This window comes from Prionailurus viverrinus, chromosome D2 (assembly GCF_022837055.1).
Source record: "Prionailurus viverrinus isolate Anna chromosome D2, UM_Priviv_1.0, whole genome shotgun sequence".
In the NCBI taxonomy this organism is placed as follows: domain Eukaryota; kingdom Metazoa; phylum Chordata; class Mammalia; order Carnivora; family Felidae; genus Prionailurus; species Prionailurus viverrinus.
Genome location: NC_062571.1, coordinates 71,886,621 through 71,899,702, shown reverse-complemented (window position 1 = coordinate 71,899,702; position 13,082 = coordinate 71,886,621). Strand labels below are relative to the sequence as shown.

At 50.6% G+C, this 13,082-nt stretch overlaps 1 protein-coding gene across 12 annotated transcripts in view; it reads left to right on the top strand.

The window, feature by feature from the left end:
• Positions 1 to 13,082, top strand: part of AFAP1L2 (actin filament associated protein 1 like 2) — a 99,581-nt gene that overhangs the window by 44,129 nt on the left and 42,370 nt on the right. The window contains exons 1-2 of one of the 12 annotated variants that reach the window (XM_047824806.1): positions 1,350 to 1,355; positions 2,824 to 2,826. The exons of the other annotated variants lie outside the window; for them this stretch is intronic. The gene's annotated coding sequence lies outside the window, so the exon portion shown is untranslated. Of the gene's footprint in view, positions 1 to 1,349; positions 1,356 to 2,823; positions 2,827 to 13,082 lie in introns of those variants that run through there. 12 annotated transcript variants of the gene reach the window in all.

The following is a 13,082-nucleotide window of genomic DNA, read 5'->3' as shown; positions in this document are numbered from 1 at the left end:
TTGATTTCAGCTCAGGTCTGGTCTCACAGTTCATGGGTTCGAGCTCCGCGTTGGGCTCTGTGCTGACGGCGTAGAGCCTGCTTGGGATTCACGCTCGCTCTCTCTCTGTCTCTCCCTCCTTCCCTCCCTCCCTTCTCTCTACCCTTCCCCTGCTCATGCTCCCTCTCTCTCTCAAAAGTAAATGATAAATAAACATTTAAAAAAACTTATTAAAAAAAGAAGGAAATAGAAAGCAAGGTGCATACATAATTTTAAACTACATTTTTAAAGTTTTTAACAAAAAAACAGGTGAAGTTAATTTCCAGAGTATTTTTTAACCCAGTACATCCAAAATACCATCATTTCAACATGCAATCAATATTTAAAGAAGAAACGCTCTTGAGATATTTTACATTCTTTTTGGTGGGTGGGGGGAAGTAACACTCGGTCACTTAGAGCACATCTCAGTTCAGACTAACCACATCTCACATGCTCTGTAGCCACATATGGCTTGTAGCAAAGAATGAGCAGTACCATTTTAGACCAAAAGTCAGTGAGTTCTATGTAGAAGCACAGTTAATTTGGTTAAAAGACCTACCTGCCCACAGCCCTGTGGTTTCTTAGACCCTGCAGCTTTGCATTAATTCATTAAACGGCTAGTGTGGGTTTGCCACCGTCCGTGAGGTCTTTTTAAACACACACACACACACACACACACACACACACACACACACAAAACCCCAGACAATTAAAAGCCAGTTTTGAGGCCACAGAAGGAAAAAGATCCTAGGAATCCCAAGAAAGTTCCACCGTTTCTCCTCAATTCCCAAATCCCCAAACTTGGAAAGGCAGAAATTTTTTTGTGTGTGAGGTTGACACAAACTAATTTGGAGGGATCCAAAATGATGTGAGACGATTTATAATCTATCAAGCCCACTTAGCATGAGTATTTGTGCATTTTGCCGTAGAAATATCAATGTGTTTTATTCCTGAGTGTTTGTCTGGACCCTGCTGGGGCATATGTGGCATGTTCCTTTTCTAGAGTCTGAAATACACTGAATTAATTTCTTTCTTTCTTTCTTTCTTTCTTACTTTCTTTCTTTCTTCCTTTCTTTCTTTCTTTTTCTTTTTTAATGTTTTATTCCCTTTTAAGAGACAGAGACAGAGCATGAGCCAGGGAGGGGCAGAGAGAAGGAGATAGAATCCACAGCAGGCTCCAGGCTCTGAGCTATCAGCACAGAGCCCCATGCGGGGCTCAAACCTACAAACCATGAGATCATGACCTGAGCCTAAGTTGGCTGCTTAACCGACTGAGCCACCCACGTGCCCCTGAAATACACCGAATTTCAAAACACCTCTAGCTTTGCAGGTTTCAGGTAAGAGATCGTGGGTCTGTAGTCGTGTTTTTCAAACCTTTTTATTGTGACCATGGTAAGAAATGTGTATCCCGGAATACACACACACACACACACACACACACACACACACCCCTAAATCAAAGGTTTTATGAAAGATTTCACTCCTTGATGCAATGCATTTTGATATTTTATACTACTTTTTTTTTTTAAGCTATATGTCCTAAATCACTGAGTTGACAGCAAAGTCCGCTGAAGTGTCATGCCTACAGTTTGAAAAGCACCACTGTGGGCCCCGTACCGGGGACCGTGGAGACCAGCACAAGGACATAAGTGCCAGTCAGAAAAGAGAGGGGAGATGGGCTCCTGGCGGGGAGGCAGCACCCCCGTCCCACCCTCTATCCTCACTGTTGGCTGTTCTCCTCTGTGGTTTTACCAGGACCGTCACAGCCATGCCCTCAGTGTCTGTTGGTCATTGTCAGCAGTTTTTCTGGTGGTTTGGGCACCATGTGGGTCATGCAAGAAAATTACCTGGCCCAGTAGGCTTTGTGCTTGGATCTTTCAAAGGGAGCCATACAATTACGGCTTTGGGGAATTGAGGTGTGCCTTATAAAAGGGGTGGTTTACGTGGAGCCACCATTTGTTCAAACTTCACTTCCATATAAATGAGGACCTTTTGGTCAGCAATGACTAAACACCAGCCTAGGTGGAAAAGGGAATTTATTGGTTCATGTAGTTGTAGTCGGCAGGTGCAAAGTTAGCTTCGGGCACGGCTGGACCTAGGGACTCTAGCAAAGTGGGTAGGGCCCTGTATCTTTCTCTGGTGATCGGCTTTGTTCCCTTCTGGACACTGGCTTTATCCTCAGACTGGAAAGGGGAGTGGTCTCCTACAGCTCCCAGTATATATCCTCATGGCTTGTAATCCAAAGAAAAGAAAGGCCTCCTGCTCTCAAAGCCCGTAGAGCAAATCCTGAGGATAATTCTGGCCTTGCTTGAATCCATCACAGTGGCCCGAAGGATGGCCAGTCCTCAGGCACATGCCTACCCCCTGTGGCTAAGGTGGGGTCAGCCAAATCTGAACCATATGGAATAGGTCCTCCCATTACCAAAAGAAGGGAGGAAGAATATTAAGTGGGCCAAAAGAATTAGTTTTCCTTCCTTATTGATTCCTAACCCCTGCAAGGGACTGATTCCGAGTCGACGGGGTTCACGTATTACGTACAGCTCTCTGTATGATTATCAGTTCTTGTCCATTGGAGATGTTAGCCTAGCTAGACAGCCATTCAGATCTGCTGGCTTTGTGAAAGTTGCTCCTTTGTGTGGAACTTTTGCTTTTCCATTCTTCCTAATATTAAGGACCATTTGGGGCAGACTCTTTTTTCCTGGCTCTCTCATAACTTAATCGCACCACACCCATTTCATCAGCTGTTTGATCCTCTGGGTCTGGCCCCTGGCACTGGGGAGTGAGGCGTGGAGGTTTCCACTCCAGCTTGTTCCTAAGGCCATCAGAAGCTGTATTCACTGCCCTCTGCCCTCCCCCTAGGCCTTGGTGACACTTTATCTCAGGTTTCTCCAGGTGTTTGGTTTTTTTGTTTTTCCTGGGTCTTTCTCCATGCTTTGCTTTCATTAGAATGTTTTTGAATTTCACTTTCTGGACAGTCTGCTTTAATAAGCAAATCTTTACCAATGCGAAGTAGATTCAGATGACTCCGGATAAACTCCAGGCTTGGGGCCAGAAGGACCTGTTGATTCTGAGCTCTGGTATTTACTGTGTGACCCTGCTTTGGCCTGAGATCTCCCCTGCCTGGCCCAGGTTCCAGCATCCAGACTCTCCATTTGCCAGCAAAGGAGACCACCCCGCCCCCCCCCCCTCACCCCCGCTTGATCTGGCTTAATGAAGAAATGGGATGTCCTTGCCACACATAACCGAGTGTTATAAGGGGAAGGTTAGTTTGAGTCTTCCCTGTTTTCCTTCTCAGGTAGCTTGTTCCCAGAGGTGGCCACTGCGGCCTGGGGTTGACATTCTAGCAGATCAGGGAGCCTGAGGAGGGAGATGGGCACTGCCTAGGGAGAGCCCCAAGGCTGATGCCCATTGGCTTGTCTCTGGTCATGAGGCCATCCTGAAGTCAGTCACTGGCTGGGGGCAGGAAGAGCTTTGATTGGCTGGGTCCAGGGTCATATGGCTACCCATGCAGTAGAGGTGGGGGTTCTGGTCTTACCCAAGCCACAAATACAGTTGGGTGAGGGGGTTCCCGAAAGGAGAACTGGGTACAAATAAGAAGGGCAGGTGGATGCTAGGGAAGGGGGGAATGCAATAGATACGCACCTCACAGGCTCACGGTTTATCCCTCCCCAGGCAGTGTTTTTGTTTTCCTTTGCCCAAAGGAAACTGGGTTGGCTGTCCAGGCACGCAGATGGCAGCCTGTGGGGGGGGGTGGGGGAGGGGTTAGAAAACAGACCGAGAGTGGAAGGAAGGACCTGACAGCTACCTCTCAAATCACAGCCTGGCACTGACTCTCCTCCCTGTATGCTACTGGGATCAATTTGAACTTGTTGAGACCTGGGCTGGGCAGCCGTAGGAGCTTTGAAAACATTCACTTGTTTATTTTCAGCAGTGTGTGTTTTGAGGGAGGTCATTCTCCAGAGGGGCTTAACCCAAATTCCACCTTCTGGAAGCCCCTGCTGACCTTCCGTGAGGACATGGCTTAGTAGTCCTGCAAAATCAGGGACATTTCCAATCACCTTTTTGAAGCTGCCCTACTAAAATTATAACATGTGTGTATGTCCGTGTAGGGGGTTTGGGGGGATATGTTTATGGAGGCTTTCTGTATCCATCTTATTGGCGGAATTTAGATTTTATTTAGCAGCTGACGTTGAACTTAGTATACACACTTGATGGGATTACTTGTGATCTTTACACAAATCCTGTTAAAGCAGGTACTATTATTAACCCCACTTTATAAATGAGGAAACTGAGGCCCAAAGAAGTTAATTAAGCCCCCCAAGGCCACATAGCCAGTGTATAGTGAAGCCAGGAATGAACCCAGATTTGGAACTAAGACTTGGGCAGTTTGAATCTGGAACATGGTTTGGGTGGGAAGGGCCAGAAGGACTTGCTTGCCTCTGGACCAGGAAGGAGCCCAGAGAACCCACAGGAGCATGAGGCCAGGGGTGAGACACTCCAGATTCTGGGAGCCACCAGACAAAGAAGCTTGAGGGGCTAGGAGGCCTTTGTTCCCCAGCCCAGCTGCCTGGAGCTCGAGGCAGGGCTCATGTCTGTGTGGGCCGATGGGCCTGAATCGGCTCAGGGGGTGGGGGGGTGGGGGGGGTGGGGAGCAGCCTCCTGCCAAGTCCAAGGCCGGGATGGTGGTGGTTTTGGGTTGCTGGGGCTGATTTTGACCTCCTTGGAGGCAGAGGCCTGAACAGGATACAGCTTCTTCTCAACACATCAGTCCAATGGTGTTTGATTGCTTCTGCCAAATGCTGGAAAGAAACAGGAAATCGGGATGGAGGATAATCTTTTTTTTCTCTCTCTACGTGTTTAGTTTGTGTCCTTTTTCTCTAATACAAATAGCAAGTGAACCAAAAGCACGGCAGCTGCCGTAGCCGTGACTTCTCTCCGGGCGACAACTCCCTCTTCGGCTTTGCCGAACAGGGGGATGGAAAGGAAGAACGCAAACCTTCCCATAACCCCTCCACTGACAGATAACCACTGTTCCTTTCCAGCCTTCTTCTTTTTCTGTCAGACAGTACTTCCCAAACTTCCAGTGTGACCTTGGGTGACCCCTGACAGCCTCTTGTTCAGAGACTGGAGTGGTTTGTACCAGCTGTGGGACCTGCCACGCAGAGAGCCACCCCCCCTGAACCTTTGCGCCCCACCCACACAACGGGCCTCCGCCAAGTCTGAATGAAGCCACTCTTCTGGCAGATTGCATTTAAGGAATGTCCTGACCGGGTTGGGGAACAAAGGCCTCCCCAGGCCCCAAAGCCTCTTTGTCTGGCCCGGACCCTGGTGGCTGCTAGAACCTGGCGAGTCTCACCCCTGCCCTCGTGTGCCCCTTGAGCTGCTGCAGTGCCCCGGGGACCCAGCTCGGGCTCCGGGTTCCTGGTCCCCGGGGGCGCCCGGATGCCTCCATGTCCTTCCTACCCGCACCCTTGAGGAAGTGTTCCCACCATGGCGCCATCTGGGACTGAGACACCTTATATGCTCCCAACCCTTTCACCTGCCAGGGGCCACCTCTGGGTGGTCATTCCAGAGATGTTATGTGACCCAGGGCAGGGACTGCAATTACGGCCAGGGATCGGAGAGCCCCCTGCCCTGGCCTCCTGGACAGACCAGCCCAGACCCTTTTGCAGGAGGCAACTTAGGAGTTTTCATTAGCTTGCGTGTCCGCGCGTGTGTACGTCTGTCTGTGTCTGTCTTTCCTTGTGCTCAGCTGATGTTTCCCAAGCACTGACTTTGAGTAAAGCATTACCAAGCCCGGTAGCTGCTACTACAGAGGGCTTTCATTTTCACTGGAGACAGAGGACTTGCCTTCATGGGACAAACAGAAAAATAAGAAAGGACAATGGCCAACCGGCCATGTGCTGCCGGGCTCACGGGACAGGTGGTGCTTGGGGTAGGCTGAGGCAGAGCTGGGGGTGGGGGGTGGCCCTCAGCAGGCCCCGGGCCTCTCTGCTTCGCTCTGCCCTGTTTGATGTCTTCGGCTGTTACTGTGTGCATTTCTGAAGGGCCCTAACTAAGCAGCTCCGGTTCCAGCTGGCTCCAGGGCTGGGGCTGGAATCCTGCTCTTGGGGAGGCTCGTTCCATTTGAGAGGTCACCGGTGAGCAAGCAACTCGCGTTGTTTTTCCAGTAACGCAAGCTGCAGCAGACCATGTGTCCCGTGTCTCCAGCCCGCCCAACTAACCCGGGAACGCAGAGGGCGGCCTCTTCTCGGGGAAAGTGTTCTAAGTGATGAGACTCCAAGATAGGCGAGAAAAAGCAGATCGTACAAAAATGGTGACAAGCTGACCTGGAACGTCAGGCCCAGCAAGGGGCAGCTCTTGCACACTGCTAGTAAACGAAGCAAAATTCTCTCCTCCTTGCCGTTTCTTTAAAAAAAAAATTTTTTTTAATGTTTATTTTTGAGAGAGAGAGAGAGACAGAGTGTGAGCGGGGGAGGGGCAGAGAGGGAGGAGACACAGAATCCGAAGCAGGCTCCAGGCTCCGAGCCGTCAGCACAGAGCCCGACGTGGGGCCCAAACCCATGAACTGCAAGATCGTGACCCAAGCCGGAGTTGGTGCTTAACTGACTGAGTCACCCAGGTGCCTGCCGCTCCCCACCGTTTCTTAAAGATGGAGATAAGAACTCCTGGAGTATTTCTTACTCTGGAGAAACTGTGGTCCATGACGCTGGTCCATGACAGGGGTGGCCTGTGAATCTTTTGGGTGCTGGTCCTCAGTGATAAACAACTGAGTTCAACAATGGGTAAACACATAGACATGGTGGTCCTTGCCTTCCACATCCTTACTGTCCAGGAGGGAAAAGACTTTTGGTGGGGGGAAGGTACTTTCAAACATCTCTGACTATATACCAGGAATCAACCTAGAAAGTTCTGCAAAGTTCTACAAGTAAAATCAGAATCGAGTCCTATAGAAACACTATTGAAGTGTGTTTTTATCCAAACATATAAAGTAAAAAGACTTTTCATGAAGCATTAATCACATTTTTTTTTTTCATCTCAGTGGTTTATCACCTTAGCTGCACATTAGAATCTCCTGGGAAGCTTTAAAAACTCCTGGGGCCCAGAGTACCCTTTCAAGCCAGCAGGAAGGTGCTTTCAAGAGCACACATTGGTGTCAGGAGACAGGAACTTGCCGTGTCTGTGCAGAAGCACGCAGCAGAGGAAACCTATGGACACATGGAGGGAGATATTCGGGCTTCCGACATCTATAAAGTGGAATATCACACGGCAATCAAAAGGGGCAAGCTTCTCACACATGCAACAACATAGACAAATCTCAAATGCCTTCCGTTAAGGAAAAGGACTCAGACCTCAAAGGCTACGCAGGTTTCCGGGGATAAGAAGGAATGAAATACTGACAGAGGCTACGACATGGATGAACCTTGAAATTGTTCGTGCACAGTGAAAGAAGCCATTCAACAAAAGGCCACATGTTCCTTGACTCCGTGTATATTTGAAATGTCTAGAATCGGCAAATCCATAGGGATAGCATTGTCAATGTACCTAATGCCACTAATTTGTACACTTCAGAGTGATTAAAATGGTCAATTTTATGTCATGGGTCTCTTGCCACCATAAAAAAGAAAAACGCAGCAGGTACTTGGCAAAGGCTGGCTTGGCATTTGGCTCTTCTGAAGACAGGAGACGTTGGCCTGATGTGTCCCTTCTTAGGTGGGACGAAAGGGAACATTTTCCAAAACCTCCTTCTTGAGAACTTGAGGATTCTCTGTGATCAGGAGGAACCGACCTGCCATTGTCTGCCCTCTGCTGCAATGACACGGTGTTCTCTCTCATCACAGAAACGTCTTCCACGTTCTTAGCAGTTGAGTTCATGCAGATAATATGCCCAGTGGCTTCATCTTGGGAACTGTTCGGGGTAGAGAGTGGGATGCATGTCTTTTTACTTAAAGAATAGGTTTGTTTCGTTTCATGTTTGGAAGGAAAATCGTGCTCAATCATGGGTCTTCAGCAAATGCAGCTGAATAAATAAAAATGTGTGCATGAAACAGCAGGGGAACCATGAGGAACAGCTCTTTCGGCATGTTGGGAAGATATTTATGGTTGGGAACCTAGTGACCAAAAGGCAAGACTGCCTCAAGATGAGAAAAACTGGGGGAGGAGGTCATCTGGAGGCAGAGCTTGGCCATGGCCGAGGACAATGAATCGAGCAGTTGAACCTCCCAGCTCTGCGTGGGCCTTCGAAGCCCTGAACAAGAATCTTATTGATGATTTGTCAGACCCTGAGCAGACAACTCTGAACTTTAACAGAGCCAGGATGGAAAGCCTGCACAAGGGCCTACAGTTTCCAGAATGAACAACACACTTATTTTTTCCCCTCCCTCTGCTGGAGGACGAGAGAGACCAAAGTGAGAAGTGTTGAGGAGTTGGGGGGGGGGGCGGGGGGACGGAGAGGGAAATGGGATGGGTGCCTTCCAGAGCCTCAATGAAATGGCCACATTCCTCCCAGCTCCGAGGGCTGAAAAATGTCAGCAGGGTTGGCACAAATTAGGGCCCTGCTTTTGTTGATTGTTATTTCTAAGAGCCAGGAGCTGGGCCTGAAAGGGTATGATCACAGGAGAATCCCTGGCCTCTGCTGTGCTTAGCACCTCTTCAGAGCCCTGAACCTGCAAAGGCTGACCCTCAACCAGGAAGAGCTCGTGCGTCGCCTGGGATACTGACTGGGCATACAAGGAGACGACCATGAACAACTGGCTTTGATGGTGAGGAGTCCAAGGAGGCAGAAGCTGATTGCTCTTGGTCACGGGCTGCTGTGTAGAGAAGGGACCCGGATGGACCTTGAAGGCTGATGCAGAGAGAGAGACAGAAGTGACATCCCGGGCTTTGTGTCTCGGGTTCCTGGTCCTGCGTTTCTTCCACCCTGGTGCTTGCCCTTCACCTAGCATAGCCATTTTCGAGGAGAATGCTTTCTTGGTGCCCCACCACCCACCAGCCGTGCCTGTGTGTTCTCCTGTGGCAGAGACCACACGGCGTGTCTCACTACAGTGTCCCCAAGTCTGCGTGTCTGATGGCATTCTGTGTGTCTGACTCTCAGTCACTCAGGGCCTCTTAATTCCCTCACCTAATGGAATTATCACCAAGTCCCATTGCCTCCACATACTATCTAGAGTCTCCTGCCCCCCTCCCCCCGTCCCCTTTGCCCACTACGATGGAACAGGATGCAGAGGTCATGACCTAGATAAACCTCCCTGACTTAGGAATGGCTACAGCCAAGGGACGACAGACAGCATGCGCTTTGGGCTTAAGACGTACTTGAATTTGAGCCCCCGTGCCACCTCTAACTATAGATACGGGCCTCAGGAGCCCATGCTGTGCACTCGTGGGGTAGCTGGGAGAATTGGAGGTGGCGGGGTGCGGCGTCCTGCATGGCCCCTGGATGCTGTCATTCGGTCACACCCTTGTCGTTCTCATCTGTGCTAATGTGCTGCCCACGGTGCCTCCCCCCGCGGTCCCCCTGTCCTCCCCGCTGTCTGCGGGGTTATTCTGTCTCTGGCCTGTTGGAAGAACAATGTGCATGGCCTTCCCGCTGCATTTTCCAGAGGCCCTGCGGGGTAAGGCACTGACTCCTTAGGGAAGCAGATCAAGCCTTTATGGTGTGCATGCATGATCGAACTCGGCAGTTCTGGCCTCGGAGCCCGCCATCGCCCCCTGCTCCCGTGCTCCGTGTGCCCTGGTGTACAGACAGACTTGTGCTTTCTCAACTACTCCATGTGCTTTCAGCGCTTGGGTCTTCTTCTTTTTTAATCTTTATTTTTGAGAGAGAGAGAGAGAGAGAGAAAGAGCATGAGTGAGGGAGGGACAGAGAGAGAGGGAGACACAGAATCCAAAGCAGGCTCCAGGCTCTGAGATGTCAGCAGCACAGAGCCCATCCCGGGGCTCGACCTCACGAACTGGGAGATCATGACCTGAGCTGAAGTCAGACACTTAAACAACTGAGCCACCCAGGCGCCCGCAGCACTTGGGTCTTCTGAGCAGTTCTTTCCCTTTTCCTAAAATGCCTCTGCCTCTTCCCCGTGAACTCCTATGCATCCTCAGTGACCCGCTTCTATATTCTTCCTGCAGATAACCCTAGAGTCTGTGTCTTGATCCTCGGGGACTCTCCCGAGTCTCTTCTCTTCTCCCCCGGTATACTCCCCCGGTATACTCCCCCAGTATACTCTTCTCCCCCGGTATACCCCCTGGGCACCCCCTCTCCAGACATGGAGCTCCTGGAAAGGCTGGGACCCCTTTCAAGTCAACTCTGTCTCCTCAGAAGCAGGCACGACCTTCTTACCCTTTGGCCCCGTACATGTTTGCTTGCTTGGAAACAAACTGAAGCTGTTTTCCAGGAATCGGGCAGCTTTGGGGAATAGCTGAGGATGTGAAACCAAAGACATGCTTGAGTTTTAGTGCCTTTTTCTTTTCTGTAGCGGAAGCAGTGGCAGGCACAGCCTGGAAGGGTTCAGAAGGTCAGGAAAAGCACAACTCGAGATGCTGACTGCCTTGCATGGCCCCTTGGCTTTTCCACAGCCACTGTAGCTGAGTTCAAGGCTCGGTGTCATTTCCTCAGATTTGCCCTTTGTTCTCTCGGTCTGGACTTCTTCAAATTCACTGCTTTTTGGCCTGTTGAGTTCCTGCAGCCAACAGGAAAGTCATGAATAGCTGTTCAGAAAACACTCAAAACCAAACAAAAAACAACCTAAGGCCTTACCCTACTGTACATCTTCCCAGAAGCCTTCCAGGCCTAGGACTCTTGTCTGACCTGCTCTCGCACTTTTTGGCGAGGAATTTTGGTGGTGTCCCTTGGTCTGGAAATCTTGGGGCTGGCCTTGTTCTGCCTGTGAGCTTGCAGAAGGCAAGAACCACACTGTCCTGGCCTCCATCTTAATTTCCTGGGTAGTTCAGGCCAAGGGCCCAGCTCAGTGCTGGGCTCACCCTGGGGTCTCACCTGATCCTTACTGATTGGTGGACTCTGGGGGCTCTTGCTGCTGCCCTTTCGAATTCTGCTCCGCTGAGAGTCTAATCGGTTTTAAGTGACCCGGGCAAAAGCCACTGGCCTCTTGGAGACCCTCTGTGGTGGTCTTCCCAATACCCAGGAATGGGGCAAGAGATTCTGCTGTTGGCCGAGGGCTCCTTCCCAGACAGGACCACCCAAACATGGCTTCCCTCTTGCCTCATCTTGGTGCTCACCAGGTACCCACGTCGCCACTGGCAGAGATGAGGGCCACCTTCCAGCTCGCCTCTAAGCATATGAGCTGAGCCATCATTGACTGCATGCGGCATCGGGGCTGCTGGCTGTGTTTTACCTTCACTCGGCTCTTGACAAGCCAGAGGGGAGTGGACACGGGGACCTCTGTGGCGCTTGCTCGGTTCTTCATCCTTTACCAGGACCCTGAGAGGGAGAGTGAAGGTTTCTCTGCTTCTTCTCCTCCGGCTTTGGCAAAGTGGAGTTTCCTTTGTGAGTACCCCGCCAGGAAAAGAGGGCTCTGATTTTGCCAGGCAGTGCACACCGTGTGGGCGAGCTGGCTGACCCCCGTGTTTGATGTGACAGTCACACACGCCGGCACTGCTGTCACTGCCGTTCCCTGAAACAAGCAAATCCTCACCCCCCTTCCCTTCCTCCGGCTCTCCCACGAGCAATAGCAACATTCATTCCAGGGAATTTGGTTTTGCAGGGATGGGTTTCAGAGGCTACTACCCCACTGAGATCCGTGGGGGTGTCGGACCAGAAAGAGACTGCGTGTCTCTCCCTTAGAACCGGGAGAGCACGACGGCTTCTTTTTCTAATGAAAGGGGTGAGGGGATAATCTTTGGCTCTTGTTCAGTTCTGGGGAGCTAGGCCTTTGGGGGATGCTGGAAGAACGCACTACATGGATAGAAACATCCAGTGGAGTGTTGCCAATAGCTCAGTCTTAAGAGTCAGACAGCAAACGAGCTCTCTGCCGTGGGCCATGTGGGACCTTATGGGCCTTCTCTGGGCCCTCGGGCCCACCTGTACAACATGGGCATAATGATGCTTATCTCTTCGACTTGTTGTGAACTAGTAGGTGCCTAGTGAACTCATTCATTCATTCATTCATTCATTCATTCATTCATTCCATAAACATTCAACAGTTACAACAGTGCTAGGTGCCAAAGACGTAAGACAGATGTAGTCCTCTCATTGAGCTCACAGGTTTTGTCACTTCCAACAACTCTGTGAAATGGATAGGGCCTGTGTGGTCTTCTCCACTTTCCAGATGAGGACAGGAGCTGGGAGAGATTGTGTGACTGCTCGGAGTTCCCACAGCAGGTGACAAAAGACAAGTTGGGCTTCTTGGCTTCTGTGTTTGGGAGCAGGGCCCTCAGGTGGAGCCCCTGTCACTGCCAGTAGACCCGTGGTTCTCCACATCGGCTGCACATTGGGATCACCTTAGCAAGTTTTAGAACTGCTGACCCCTGGGTGCTACTCCCAGAGATTCTGATATCATCAATCTGAGGTGTGCCTTAAGTATCAGGATTTTTTAAAACTTTTTAAAAATGTTTATTTATTTTGGAGAGAGAGAAAGAGAAAGCAGGGGAGGGGTGAATCCCAAGCAGGCTCCACGCTGTCCACACAGAGCCATCTTGGGTCTTGAACTCACGAACTGTGAGATCCATGACCTGGGCCAAAATCAAGAGTCAGACGCTCAACCGACTGAGCCACCCAGCTACCCCAGGTATCAGGACTGTTTAAAGCCCTCCAGGGGACCCAATGCAGCCAGGTTTGGAAAGCAGAGAGTAGAGCCTTAAGGAGCTGGCTGTCGGGGCGCCTGGGCGGCTCAGTCGGTTGAGCGTCTGACTTCGGCTCAGGTCATGATCTCACAGTTTGTGAGTTCGAGCCCCACGTCAGGCTCTGTGCTGACAGCTCGGAGCCTGGAGCCTGCTTCAGATTCTGTCTCCCCCTCTCTCTCTGCTCTTCCCCTGCTCACATGCTGTCTCTCTCTCAAAAATAAATAAAGATTAAAAAAAAAAGAAAGGAGCTGGCTGTCATTCCTGAGCATGTT